Below are 14,253 nucleotides of genomic sequence, written 5' to 3' on the forward strand. Positions count from 1 at the left end.
ATTCAACGGGTAAGTTCTTCCACTTGATGAGATACTCTGAAATTGATCGATTTCGTAGCTGTCGGGTTCTTGTTTCTGTGACTGCTCCAGGTTCCAATATGATTTTTCCTTCCTCTTTAATTTCTGGCAATATTGTTTGAATTGGGATCTTTTGCAACTTTTGAATAAGTGGCCATACTTCTTCGTCCTTCTTCCATTCATCCCTTGCTTCGTTTATCCAATCTGGTTGGATAATATAAATAGCACATAACAATGCTTCCACATCCTCATCCTTGAAGAGTATTCCCATTCGGTAAGGTCGCCATTTTTGTTTCGTTTGATTTTGCACCGAAGTGGCGTTATCCTTTAAAAGTTGGAGAACTTGTTGTTGATGCTCAATGTGATCTTTCACTTCTTGAACATTTTTCTTCTTTATATGTCCTTTTATCTTGATAGTTTTAGGAGTGGTAATTTCGAACAATGAATTACAAGATATGGTTGGATTCATTTCTTCTTTCTCGATGTGATCTTTCACTTCTTGCACCTTTTTCTTCTTGATATGTCCTTCTATCTTGAGAGTTTGAGGAGTGGTAATTCTTGCCAATGCTTTACAAGATATGGTCTGATTCATTTCTTCTTTCTCTGCGGTGGGGTCCTGGTGTATATCTTCTTCTTTTGTTGTTTCTTGATGCTTTTCTTCCTCCTCTTCATATTCTATGTAAAATAATTTCTTCTCAGCACACTTATGACCTTTAGTGCATTTGCTATCACAATTGTAACAAAGCCCTTTTTCTCTTTTTTCTTCCAATTGTTGTGGTGTAACCCTTGTAGGTTGTGGAAGGCTAGGAAAAACAACACTTCCACCTTTATAGTTGTGAGGGGTACACTTCCTGGTTTCCATAATTTTTCTTTCCACTATGTCACAAAGCCCTTTTACTCTTTCCAATTGTTGTGGTGTTGCTCTAAAGAAGGTGTTGCTCTTTGTATCCTCATAATGTGCTATCATTTCCTCCGTGAAAATTGACCACGTAACAAGTTGTTTACGAGAACAAAGCCCTTTGTACCATAAAAATTGATTTGGTTCTAAATATGAAGATGCAATACATACCTTTTGTAACAGTTGTACACCATGTATATCAAAATATTGCTCCATCTGAAGTATCCAATTTACCGGATCCTTGCCATCAAACTTCCTCATCTTGCTTTTTCTTGATTTTAGGAGCTCTACCTTGAAACGACTATAACTCTGTACTTTCAGATCTTTAAGTTCTGAAATTGTGACCTGTAGTAGCCCTCTCTGTCCTCTTTCCAATGCCACCAGTCTGATCCAAATTGGATTCTCCAAGAAAGAGTTATGTGAAATCTCCCACAGTGACTTGCTTTTAGACTAGTTCAGTAGAGCAAACTTGTACGACGTGCCACGAGTAACTGTTTCAACCTTTGAATCTACAAAAGATATAAAACAAAACTACAGTCCGTCCTCTTTCTGTACCTTCTTACGAAATTTCAATCCGATGCTCAGAAAGAAAGTTATGACGATTTTCCCCAGGTCACCTGTTTTGAATGTAATTCAGGAGTCTGCAAAAAGACCAACTTCCTTAGATCATATCTCCGCAAATATCGCACAAAAAGCTTTGAAATTCAGACCCAAGGTTCACCGTGATTTCTTCTCAAATGGGTTTTTTTTGCGTCTTCTGAAACGTCACAGAAAAAAGTTATAGCGAAAATTCCACGATGACCTGTTTGGAGCAGCGAAACCCTAGAATCCAAAGCTCTGATACCAAATGTTATGAAACCAGCTCACAAAAATATAGAAAAGAGAGATCCACGCCTTAGAATTCAGCCTCTTCGAGGGGTCAACCTCCTTTACATTACATAAATGAACAATTCTTCGATGATACAAATGAAAATACCTCCTTTCTATATATAGGAGTCTAAGGGGTTATAACATAATCAGAGCCGACATAACAATAATAATGTAAGGGCACAATAGTAACAATAGTGGGCTTCTATGGGGCACAATAGTAACAATATGGGCACTACATGGTTACATCAATATAATAAGTGGGTTATACTAATAACAATAAGGGGTTACACTAGTAGTATAGGGGCCTAACATCTTAGGTGAGTCCTAGTGTTTTAGTCCAGTCTATTGTAAAAGTGATTTGGGAATAATTAAAGCTAATTGGATAAAATGTTTTATTACAAATAACTTGGTCTACTAGATCATATTGTGTCACAAAATTGGGTATGTTTTATGAGGGTCCATAACGAACGGGTATTCCCCCTTTGAGGGTTGAATTTGTAAAATCTTATGTAAAAAAAATTATTTAGTGCAAGGTCCTTCATACTTAGACACCATGGCTAAAAATTTGAGGGTGGAAAAATAATTAATCCCCTCATGAGTCAATTAATTAACTTTTCTCTCAAAAAATAAAATTAAATCCTAAACCAAAAAAATAATTAATTTAGAGCCAAAAGTAAAATGTTTGAGAAATTAATTTCTCTAAGTGGAAAAATTCATGGGTCTAAAATAAGTTAAGTTTCGAAGGTCCCCCACCAAAGGAAATTTAGAAATTGAAGGAAAATTTGGACCCTTGGACTTTAGTGGTTAAGTCAAAGTCAATGTTTTGAGGAAATTAGTTCAAAATAATTATTTTTGAACTAATAAAAAATGGTTTTAATGAGAAATTTGAAAATTCCTCAAAAATAAATATTTTCGATGTCAAAGATTAAAAGTTGATCAAAGATTTATCTACGGTTGATATTATTTTAACGTGGATCAAGCCAACTAGTCATTATTTTCCACTTATAGGGATTTCTCTATAAATAGAAAGCATTTTGCTTCTATTTGGATCATGATGATCTTTGGTCTGATGTAATTTTGTAAACGTTGGTGTGAAGCCACTGTTCTGCTAGGAACATTTGAACTTCATAATAAAATACTTTGGGGTACAGTTCATGGTGTCTTTGTCTCATTGATTTGTGGTATGTGTTGGGTATGTGCTTTCCTATATTATGCTTCAATATTATCTAAATCGTTATTTCATTTGTAGATGATAGGAACATTCTATTGGTAAGTTTTGGGATTATCTTAGGCAATCTGATTCATTGTATGTTCTAAAGATTTTTTTCTTAAGAAAAAATATGTATATTTTGTACGTTCCCTGGCCCTTCGGCTCCAAGTTCACACACTGTGGACACAAACTGACCTTGTTTGGATCTCAAATATTTTATATGATTTTCTTACTTCGCTAAGGTTGTGGTTAAATATCTATCTTTCAAAATACATCTAGCCATTGTCAAAATTTTATTACAAAATATTCATCAAAATTCTTTCAAGAATTTGTACATTTGTAAAAAAAATTGTAATTTTTTTTTTTTGTAACTACTTTTTTTTTACCCTTGTTTGTAACTGGGGTTTGAGATTTTGAAATTTTTGTATATATTGGGGTTTTGGGCACTTGTATTTTCATTTGTCTAGGTCATATCTAAGTGATTCAAAGAGATTTACTAGTGTTTTGAGCTAGATCTAGGGCCCTGGGGGTAACATCTAGTCTCTAGAATTTTTTGCAAGGCCAACAATTGATAATTTTTTATTGAAATTGAAGATCTGAAGCAAATTTCATTTTAGTGAGGGTTTGTAATTTTTTTTAGGGCCTTTAGGCCTGGTGTCCCTCATAGACCTAGTCTTCTGGCCCTTCAATACTAAGTTGTCAACCCTTTTCTCCTTCTCGTGGGTGTTTTTTGGCCTTTGTAGGCCTGACCGTGAGCCTCTAAGGCCTTAGCCTCCTTCCAGGAGTTGGATGGAAGCCATTTAGGGCTTTTCATGGGCTATTTAGGGCCTCTAAGGCCTGGCCCCACACCATTACAATCCTCCTTGCCTCAACCTCCCTTCTCCTCCTCCTCAACCCTCCTAGCCCCTTCGCTAGCCCTCTAGGGCCTAGTGTTTCCCTTCTTTGACCCTCATTGCCTCATTCCCTCACTGTTGGTTACTATTTATTTTCTGAGCTAATTCTTGGTGGTTTTGTAGAGGAATTGGGCCACATATTTATGTTCTCAAGTGCCAAGGCCATTGGAAAATTTGTTGACAAGTGGAATAGTTCCTTCAAGGCCCCAAGGCCTAAGAGTTTGACTCCTAAACCCTCTCTTCCTTACTATTTCACTACAACAGTCATATTATTTCATAAATAGTGACATATAGTTCATCTAATTTCCATAAAATTTACTCACACATTGCTAAATACATTGATAAATCAATTAGGCGATTTTTGGCAGTTTAGTTTCAATGAAATTTCAAGTTTTGGTGACTATCATATTATTTCATAAATAGTGACATATAGTTCATCTAATTTCCATAAAATTTACTCACACATTGCTAAATACATTGATAAATCAATTAGGCGATTTTTGGCAATTTAGTTTCAATGAAATTTCAAGTTTTGGTGACTATCATCTCTGCATAATAAGCATAATCAAATATGATATAGCACTAGAATTACATCATAAGAAGGCCAAATTACTTAAATCGTGTGTTTTGAAAAATTAATTTGGCATTGGGGCTTCTATTTCTTGCATTGGACTTCTTATTTTGCATCTAAAAGTGCTCTAAACATAATTAATTTACTGTTGTCATAGATCTATCTTAACATTGGAATACAAGTTACATAATTGTTCTCATTGCTTTACATTCTAATTTTTACTTGTTTAATGGTTTGAATTACAATTTTGAAGAAGGTTATTAAGCATTAGTTATTTGGAATCCAACATTTGCTTGTCTGTTGTAATATTGATCATAATCTCTAAGAGTCATTAACTTTTCACTAAGCCTCACTCTCTAAAAGCATTTCAAATCTCAAGTGGTATCTTGTTGCATGAATTAAAATCTAATTAAGTGGCATAAGAACCTTGGTGAATATTGATATCATATTTTCATTCTTTTATTGATTAATAACTACTTGTGAATAAATGAAGTTACTATTGTTTTGATAACAAGTGGAACATGGACTGAATTTCTCTCCCATGTTGTTCTCTCCTGCTGAGACCATTTTCAAACCTTCCCTCTGCTCCCTTCTCCCATGGACCCTCTAGAATTTTATCCGAAGCAGGATCACTCAGCTGCAACCCTCCCCCCCCCCCCCCCCCCCCCCCCCCTCGACGTTGTTGCTCTGGCCTTTTCCAATCTCATTACCTCCCTTGGTGCCCCTCAAGATCGACTTGCTATCTCCAAGTTTATAAAGAAACTGGAGGACATTCCTCAAATATTTTTGCCTCATGTGATGCCTCAAAGAGCAGCTTTGTCTCTATCTGAGAGGAGATTGGTTGGACAACTCAAGGGCCTTTGGCCCTCTCCAAAAATAGTGTAAAAATGGGTAGAAAGAAATTGGGCTCCCTCAACTCAAGGTCAAATATCCATTTTCTTTTGTGGCAGAGGCTATTTAACTTTCTATTTTGAATCCAGAGAAGACAAAGATCTTATCTTCAGAAATGGGCCATATTTGATGGACACCAGAGGCTTATACCTGACTAGATGGACACCAAACTTCGATGCCAAACTTGATGTTCCTAATGTTGTTCTTGTATAGATTTGTGTCCCTGGCCTTCCTCTTCACTTTTGGAGAGATAAATTTGTCAAATTTATAGGCAATGAATTTAGAAAATACATAGGCCAAAATGAGCCAAAATACAATATGCATGTTTGTGCTCGAATCTGTGTGGAAGTTGATATGGGAAAGGGACTACTAGAAGTAGTGAAGATCAAGGTAGAAAATTGGGTTCACATGCAACAATCGGAATACAATCAAATTCCCTATAAATGAAAGGTATGTCACAAATACATTCATTTTGCAAATAAATGTCCAAAGAAAGAAGTAGAAGAAGCAGTTAAAACTCAAGAACCTCATTGGGAAACTGTCAAATGAAAAAAAGTTGGAAACAAGTCTTCAAAGCCTCCAATCCCCTCCTCTTTAGTTCCCCCTCCTCGAGCTAACCCCCCTTCCTCCTCTTCTCTCTCTCGACATGATTTCAATCCTTTTTCTTCTCTATATCCCCCTCTTGACCCTCCCTCTGCTAGAGAGGATTTCTTGCCCCTTCTCCCTAAAACCTTTGTTTCCTCACCACCCTCCCCTCCCGCTTCATCCCCTCTTCTCCACCTTCTTCGTCACCCTATCTCCCCTGGTCCTCCTTCGAGCCTTCTCCCTCCCTATTTTGAAAGGATTCTCACAAGAAACCAATATAAGGAATCCCTCTTTCCATCTGATATCCACAAGAAACTAGGAAGGAAATGAAATAAGGAAATAAGATATGAAGCAACATTAAAAGAAATGGTCATGGGAACTCATTAACCAATGGAGACATATATAGAAAAAGGTTTTGGAAGCAAGGAAAAACTAACTCACGCAGTTCATAGAAAGGTCACTCTGCACCAACCCGTAATAAATAATGAATCTGGTCTCATGGAATTATAGAGGTCTTGGCCATCCCTCGAAATTCAATGTTGCAAAAGGCCTTGTTAGAACTGAAAGTCCTGATATCTTCCTATTTCAGGAGACCGATTCATCTAAACAAGAAACGAATCAGATAACCTAAAAAATAAATCACTATGAAGGAATAGCTATAAATGCAATAGGTTCCTCTAGAGGAATTTTCACAGTGTGGAAACAATCCTCTTGGGATCTTATTTGTATGATCAAAGAGCAACAATGGATAAAGACTGAACTTAGAAATTAAATCTTTGGATTCCAAATCAACATATTCAATATTTATTCTCCCTCTAATTTCATAGACAAGGATCAATATTGGTAGTCCTTGGTTGATTTCCTAAACTCAAAAACCAACAAGAAAATTACAGTTGGAGGAGATATAAACCTAATTTTGAATGCTGATGAAAAACAAGGAGGCAATTTTCAGTCGAATCCCTCCATAGAAAAATTAGAGAACATCATAGAAGCTCACAGTCTAGTGGATATAATGGAAAATTTACATGGAGCAATAGAAGATTAGGTCTGGGAAATACCAAAGAAAGACTAGACAAGTTTTTAATCCAAGATAGCTTCATATCAAATTTTAACTTGTTGATTTAAAAAATTATCCCCTCCGTTGCATCAAACCATCAGCCCATGGCCATTAAATTTGGAGAAGGAAAAATTTGGGACCTCTTCCTTTTCGATACAATCCTCTTTAGACTAATTTCGAGGAAGTTAGAATGTTGGTCACCTCAACCTGGAATCATAGCATTAATGTCTCCCCAAGCTTCATCTGAGAATTAAATTTAAATAATGTCAGAAACAAACTTAAGGAATGGGCCAGAATTCACTATAAAGAGCCACATCAAAAGAAAATAGAGCTAAAAATGGAGCTAAATCATGTCTAGAGGAGTATGGAAGAAGGAGAAGACACAAAATAAAATGAAATGAAATAAAAAGATATATTGAGAAATATGTACAAATGATAGAAATGAAGAAGTACATTGGAGTTTAAAATCTAGGAACTTATGGATACAAGTCGGAGATAAGAATACAACCTTCTTGCACAACACCACCAAAATGAGAAGGGTAAAAAACCGTATTGAGTCAATCATAGGAGAGGGGGAAGTCAAAATAAAGGGGCAAGAAGAAATAAAAAAGGAAGCATATGAGAATTTCAAAAGCTTGCTTTTTGCTGATATAGGAAACTCCAATTATGAAGACTTCATTAGACACATTCCTAAATTAGTCTTAGAACATGATATTTTTTCTCTTTCTAAACAAGTAGAAGAAGAGGAACTACAATTTTCAATATGGAATTTTCATCCTAACAAGGCTCTAGGGCTTGATGGTTTCTCCATTGCTTTCTTCCGCTCATTCTGGTTGCTCATAAAAAAAGATATTCTAAAAATGATTAGATGGGTCTTCAAAAAAACGAAAATAGGAGGCTTCACCAATTCCACCTTTCTGGCTCTTATCCCTAATGAATCCAGGTCATCCTCTTTTCATCGCTTTACACCCATTTCTCTGTGCAATTCATCCTACAAAATCATCTCCAATGTTTTAGAAAATAGGCTAAAAAACCTCCTCCCAATGTTGATTTCTAAAAATCAAGGAGGTTTTGTTCCAAATAGACAAATTTTCGACAACATTTTTCTTGTACAAGAAGCTATCCGTTCCAACATATCTATAAAAGAGAAAGGTTTCATTTTAAAACTTGATATGGCCAACACTTTTGATAGGGTCAGCCACCCATTCCTTGTCGTTGTCCTGCAAAAGTTTGGGTTTGCCTCTGATTTCATAGATCTTATAAAATCTTGCATTCAAGGTCCCTGGATTTCCCCCCTAGTTAATGGAAGACCAAGTAGTTTCTTTAAAAGTTCAAGAGGTCTTAGGAAATGTTTCCCTCTATCTCCATTCCTCTACATCATCATGGCAGAATCTTTGAGTAGGAACCTTGAGCACAACAAGCAAAGTGGCTCCATCATTGGCATCCATTTCAGTAGAGGAGTCAAGAACATAAACCACTCCCAATTTGCTGATGATACTCTATTTATGGGGGGGATTCATGTATTGTGGAAAAAAGATTCAAAATCATTTTGGATAGATTTTTGGAGGCCTCTGGAGGTCTACTAAATAATACAAAGAGTGGCATAAATGGTTGGAACACCCCTGCAAGAATACTAAAGTGCATTTTTCAAATTTTTGAAGTACCTTTCAAAACAAATTAGTCCCACTTCAAACACCTTGGCTCACCTATTTCAAAAGAGGTGTTAAAGTTTGATATTTGGTTTTCTTCTGTAGATAAAATGAAAAACTGGGGTATGATCTAGCTCAATTTAGTAGGGAGAACAATTCTGATCAAATTTGTTATGTCTTCCCTTCCATTATACAAGTTTGTTGTCACTCAAGCTCCAACTAAAACACAAAAGCAGTTAGAATTAATTATTAGAAACTTCTTATGGAAAGGGAGTAAAATAGAGACCAAGAAATTCAGCTTGGTTAATTGGAAAAGTGTGACAACTACTTATGATAAGGGATACATTTCAATTCGACTTCTTGTTCTAAATGAACATTGCCTTTGGAGCAAAGCTTATTTGGATATTTATCTCAGGTGAATCCACTTGGTGGAAACAGTTTTAGAGTCAAAATATTTGAATTCCTCCCGATAGTATCTCCTTACAACAAATCTTCCCATCAGACCCTGTACTCAAATCTGGAAGCTTTGCAAAAAATCTATGCCCTTAGTTAAAGAAAATACTTCCAGAATCTCAAGTGGAGGGCAGGATATAAATATATGGAGTGACAACATCATGGGAAATGCCCCTCTCTCCGACCTTCAAGGCATTCTTCCTCTCAAGACATGGATGATAAGTAGAGGCATTTATTATCTTGACCATATCTCATGCTAGAACCAACAAGATAACTCTTGGGATGGTTGGAATCCCCCAGCCTTACCTCTTGATCTCAACAATCAATGGAATTTGCTTCTCTCTCATCTTAAGGGAGTGACACCAATTAGTTTTGGTCAACAAGATAAATTCAAATGGAACCCAACAGGTGGGGATTTCTCAGTCAAATCAGGTTATGGAAAGCTACAAGAAGACTATTTTCACCCTGAATGGCCTCTCTGGAAATCAGTTTGGAAGATGGAGACCCTTCATAAAATAAATAAAAAATGCATTTGGACTATGCTCAAAGGAAAAATCCTAACTGCAGAAAATATTAGGAAAAAAGGAATTCATGGTACCTCCAGATTCCCCCTATGCCATAGAGCTGAAGAAACCATACAACACCTCTTCATCAATTGTAAATTATTTACAGAATGCTAGAAAATTTAGTCAATCCACTTGAGGTCCACATCAACTCAAATCTTATTTTATCAGATTTCTTTGCTAATTGGAATACAAGTTACCCCTACTCTCTAAAAAAAAGAATATGATAAAGATATTTTGGATATGTATTCCATCATTCTTATGTTGGCAGATATGGCTAGCTAGAAATAAGTTCATATTTCAAAGCATAAAGCCAGAAATAAGAAAAATATTGGCAAAAACTTGGAGTCTGGCAACTGAATTCATATCAGCAAAAGGGACAAAGAATATGGATGACAACCTTCTCCAACATGAAGAGAAAATTTGGTTTAAATGTGTGTTGGATCGAGCTTCAATCATGGGTTGTCTTCCCATTATTACTCCTCCTAAGCCAAAATACTGGAAGATACATTTGAATGAAAGGGATTTTTCATCTTGGTTAAAATCCCTTAATAAACCATGCCTCTTTTTCGATGGTGCCTCTAAGTCCAATCTAGGTCAGGCAAGAGTTGTAGGTTATATCGTTGACAATCTGAGTGCAAACACAATCTCCTTTGAGTGGGGCCTCAACATCGACTCAAATAAAAAAGCGAAGGCTTATGGTTTTCTAATGGGCTCTCAAATCCTCAGCAACAAAAAATACATGAACCCAATCATTATTGGGGACTCAGCAATCCTCATTGAACAAATGTTCATGAAATCAAAGCCCAAAAATGTTTACCTTGCTCAAATTATCTCTAGAATCCAACACCACTTAAAAATTTTAGGGAAGGTATCTTATTTCCATGTTATCAGAGAGAATAATAAGATTTTTTACGAGTATTGTTGGGAATGGGTTCCCCCAAGAGAAGTTTTGGGGCTAAAAGCCCATGTTTTGGGATAATTTTGTAATAAATTTGTAAAGTCTCTGCATTTTGTGGTCACGGAGCACGAAGGTGTCAAGAGTCATAAAGGGTTGTCTGCCCTTATTTTGTAAAGTATCAAGTCGGGTGTAAAGATCCACCCATGGTCCTCGGACCATGGGATTGTATAAAAAGGAGCTAAGTAAGTAAGCTCTAGGAAGTTAAGTAAGAAAGAATGTAAAGAAGTAGAGTGGAGAAGTATAAATGTTCTTAGGTCTTAGCGTAGGTAGAGGCTCTGCAGCTGAGTGCGCAGAGGCCTAGGGTGGAAGTCCGCATCTGAGTGCGTGGACCCCTGCAGTTGTGTGCGCAGGGCGGATAGAGTCTATATTAAATTGGAAGATATCAATAAAGAGAAGTATTCTGTAATTACTGTGTATTTAGTTTGTGTTAATGCATCTGATTATATTGCGCTTTGGGTTTAATTTACAATGTTTATTTGATGCGCGAATATATGTGATTGTATCAGTCAATTGAACGCAAGTATGGATATTAGTTTATGCGACGCTAACTGTGATTGATCAATAAGATAAGTAAAACACTTGAGATAACTTGGGAACCTACACAATACATTGTCATAGTTGCACGAAAGTACCTGGACCATGATTTAGCGCTGCGCGAAGGTTAATCATACACCTTTTCGGAGGTACTAAAGGGTGGAATAAAGGGTAGACTGACCGAGCCCTAAGGGTTATCGACCTTCACTAAAGTAGGGGCAGAGGGTATAAACTAACATCACGACCATCTCAGGATGCAGAAACTTGGTTCCAGCATCCCCCCATACTGCTTCGGGTGAGACTTCGATCTGCGCTCCGCGGGTTGATGCCGAAAGGGCGAGTAGTGTAGGGAATTGTTTGACTAACTAACGTTGAACCTAGATTAGGGCCCACTAATCCAACAAATGGTTTCGTTGCTAGGCATGGAAAATTTTAGGGGCGAATTTTCACCCTTAGGCAAAATTAAGGGGTTTTAAACTTTTAGTGGGCGAATATTTTGTATCATAGTACATTTTTAAAAATCGCCTCAAATAGCCCACCTTATTTTAAGGGAGAGGGTAAAAAAGGTAAATTTAGCCCTTGAAATTAGGAGTTACAACCTTCCATTCGCCCTAATTTTCAAGAATAGGTTTTATTTAAGTGAATCCTATGGGCCAAATACCATATTTATAAAAGAGGTATGGTAAATTAATAAAAAAATAAATAAATGAGAGGTATGGTAAATAAATAAAACATTTTTTATGTTTACTCCATAAGTCACCTTATATACATGCTTATACATGCAAGGGTGTAAACAAATAAAAATATAAATAAAGTGGATGTATGGTAAATAAATAAAACCTTTTTTTATACTTACTCAAAAGGTATGGTAAATAAATAAAAATATAAATAAACTAGACGGACCTTAAATAAATAAAAACTCTTTTTATATTTAGTCCATAACCCTCTTTCTATTTATGAAGGCTAAAAAAAGAGGTTTTATTTAAGTGAATCCTATGGGCCAAATACCATATTTGTAAAATAGGTATGGTAAATTAATAGAAATATAAATAAATGAGAGGCATGGTAAACAAATAATTTTTATTTTTATTTTATATTTACTCCATAAGTCACCTTTTATTTATGAACACTTAAAAAATGCGTTATATTTAGGTGAAACCTATGGGCAAAATACCATGGGCCAAATACCATGGGCTAGCTTATTATTAATACCATGAAAAAAATAGTATTAACCCTAATATTAGTATTAATATAAATAAAAATGGCACATGGTATTGACCCATGGTATTCACTGGAATGTAGCCTATTTAAATGGGGGAATTAAACTAGCATAGATCCATATTTACTCTGGATCTACTAAGCCCTGAGAGGGATCAAATATCGTGATATGCAAACTAGCATAGAGTGAAAAAATATTTGATCCCTCTCGGGGTGGATCAAGAGTAAAAATGGATGTTGTAATTTAATGTTTGTTAAACATTTTAACTTGGTTAAAATAAAAAATAAAATAAAAATCAATTATTAATTTTATAAATCACTAATAGTAATTTTTAAGCTCCAGGTTTATGATAACCCATGGTATTGACCCATGGTAATACCATGGTATTCATGTGAGCATAGAATATTTAAAGGGGAAATTCTATCATCTTAGATCCATCGTCTACCAAGTGCTCAGAGATGTGGAGTTAAGATGGATATAGGTTGGTTTTTATGATAATGAAGATATTAAATAGACTTAGGAAATTATATTGTAAAAACATCTTAAGGTGAATGGTTAAAGCTATATTTAGTCACTTCACAAAATTTAGTAAAAAATACCAATATCTCCATTAATATTGGTTTTTAACTTTTTTCTGATTTAACAAAAAAAATGCAAAACAATGAAAACTTATCACTCTTTCCGCATCACCCTCACAGAAGATTTCTCACCATTTTTCAAACATTCTCATATGATATCTTCATGAAAAAGTTTAGGTACTGATGTTGGATTGTTGTTTGAAAAATAAGATGGTTTGTACAACCTTTCATCTTCTGTGTTATTCTTAGTTTGTCTAATGATCTGTAGGGTTGGAGCCACTGCACCATATTTTCCTAAAAGGTGGAGATTGTTCACCAAAAAGGAAATTAATCTACATGTTACAACTTTGTTAAAAATTGGGAGACCTATGAGGGTAGTGAATTATGCTAATAAGCAATTTAGATTGGGATGGAGCCACTGCACCATATTTTCCTAAAAGGTGGAGATTGTTCACCGAAAAGGAAATTAATATAAATGTTACAACGCTGTTAAAAAATGCGAGACCTATGAGGGTAGTGAATTATGCTAATAAGCAATTTAGATTGGGAGAAACGTAATTAAATTTTATTATTTAATTGAAGATTTCCAATTAAAATAATAATAAATCTACATTTATATATTCATATATTGATTGGAAGGATTCTCACAATGGTCACTTCTTTCAATTAGATCCCCTTCAAGCCTTTGGGATACCTAATACTTTCTTATATAATATAGTTGGGGCTTGCTACTTGTTGGCGTGTTGGGGTAAACAAACTTGATGTGTTTTTTTTTTTTTTTTTATCTTGCAGTTGGAATCTATGGAATAAGAAAGAAATTTGATAACTTGAAAAAAGTGGTAGCTTGACAAAAGTTGTAGAGAAAAGATTAATCTCTCCTACCTTGACAGAACTCGTTGTCAATATCAACACCTACAAGAAATTTTTTGTGGAATATTATCAAAACTAATAGAAGGATATGAAAGAGTGTATTGTAAGAACCTTGACAAACACGGCCACTGAAACTTGGAACATTGTTTTTAGGAAGAGAAAATTATGTTTCTTTTTTCCAAACATGTATGTTAGTATATTACAGTTTAATGAATAAGTTTTCTTATTATCATATATGGTTTCATACTTTAACAAAACATTCGCCAAGACTTCACAATGTTTTATTATTTAGTAAAAGATTTGCCAAGATCTTGCAATATTTTATAATTTAGTGAAAGATTCTCCATCACTGTACAAGATAATATAATCTGGTGAGAGATTCACCAAAAACATTATATATACATATTATATTATTGATAAAATCGCCTCACAT

The sequence above is a fragment of the Pinus tabuliformis genome, chromosome 1_2 (genome assembly GCF_031772625.1).
Source record: "Pinus tabuliformis cultivar Carrire ecotype Pingquan chromosome 1_2, CPIR1, whole genome shotgun sequence".
In the NCBI taxonomy this organism is placed as follows: domain Eukaryota; kingdom Viridiplantae; phylum Streptophyta; class Pinopsida; order Pinales; family Pinaceae; genus Pinus; species Pinus tabuliformis.